This window comes from Xenopus laevis, chromosome 8L, assembly GCF_017654675.1.
Source record: "Xenopus laevis strain J_2021 chromosome 8L, Xenopus_laevis_v10.1, whole genome shotgun sequence".
In the NCBI taxonomy this organism is placed as follows: domain Eukaryota; kingdom Metazoa; phylum Chordata; class Amphibia; order Anura; family Pipidae; genus Xenopus; species Xenopus laevis.
This window is the reverse complement of record NC_054385.1, coordinates 64,001,506-64,003,227: the sequence shown is the minus strand read 5'-3', so window position 1 is coordinate 64,003,227 and position 1,722 is coordinate 64,001,506.

Sequence of the window (1,722 nt, the reverse complement as noted above, 5' to 3'; positions counted from 1 at the left end):
TGTACAATGTCCTCTTTGACCACAGTGCCCCGGTGTTATATCTTGCCAAAACTGATAGTCAGGGAACACATTTATAAAGAGATAATCACCTGAACGCAATTGCACAGCAGAATCCAGCTATTTACCAATACAGAGGCAATTTTGAGCGTTTGGTTGCCAAACTGTGAATCGCATGGATGGCAAAAAGCTGGGAATTGTCCCATCTGCCATGTTCCTTATGGTACACTTTTGAAAACCTGAATTCACGGTCAAATACCGAAATGTTTGTTCCTTCTTTTCCTTTTCGGAAAAAAAAAGCCCGGGCCTGGGAAGTTGTTATTGCAGCCACTCAGCCCCAACATCTTACAGAAATAGTGGTATATTTCAATGTTAACAGGAAGCTATCACTATGCCTATATACACCCACGGGCAAGTCTAAATAAGGGACAGATAGGAAAACAAGGTAAATGGATAGTGACATGGTAACGGTTCAACAGGAATGTGTCATTATTCCTATATAAAATCTAGTGCTGCTAATCTTGAATGGACATGTCCCCCTACATCCCTCCAACTCACCACTTAATAACTGCTGTCAAGCTTCAACATAGCATAAAGGACAGGAGCCTTTTGAGTTACATCGCACTTGGGGTACAGGGAAATGTTCTGAAAGGTTGGGCACTGTTTATGTTTTTCCTCCAATCAGAAAATTGCCCCGCCCCCAAGACCACTGTCAGTCACAATGCTGCTCTCTTTCAAGCCATATTGAAAAGCGACGCTGGTTAATAAATGGTGAGCTGGGGTGAAGGCGGGGCAATTCCATTAGAAAACCTGAGCAACATTAGTTCATATAGGCACAGTGCTTCCAATTAAAACCTGTAACGTGTTCCCTTTGCCTTGCTTTCCCAGTTGTCCTTCACTAAGACTTCCACAGTAGCATAAAGTATGGAAATGTTACTCTACTGTGTAAGCAGTAACCAAGGGATGACAAGGAAAGCAAGGTAAAAAGTGGCTCTGCAATAGAAACCTTGCTGGGGCATTGATTTTCTACAAACCTAGCAACTGAATATATTTCCAGGAGAATTCTGGTTTTCTTGTCCTTTAATGCAAAGTACCAAAAAAAACAAATGGCCAAAAGTATGTAACCTAAGGGGGTATACTGCCTCTACATCACACTAAAAGACTTGCCTTCCTATTGCCATTGCAAATGCAATGCAGCCTATCTGATTAAACCAGTTAAACCAATGCGTTTCATCTCTCTTAGATTATATGAATGATTTAATAGTTGAATAAAATGTGATTTACATGTGGCCAGATGTACATCATATAAAGTAAATCCCTTTAGACATATACAATTTTTAGTCTGAGAAATGCAATTGAAGCCTAAACACAGATTTTATGAGACCAAAATGGAATAAATATGTCTGCTTTATATTTACATGCCTGTATCTATGCATTTGAATATGCAAAAGCAATGGATGTCTCTGTAACTGCTACTCTTAGGAACATATTTATAAAAAGGTATATTTAATGGTACACAAAAAGTAAAGTTTGATTTCTAAAATGAAATGCTTATTTATACTTGTAAACTCAGGTTCCCCATTTGTCATTAATACTATTGTAAAAGCTCTGGGTGTGCATACTCATACACTATACACATCAGATAGACCCCACATGCTCCTTTTTTAACCAATAGCCCCTACCTACAAAGGGCCCCATTCCCAAATACTGTACATTACTAACCTC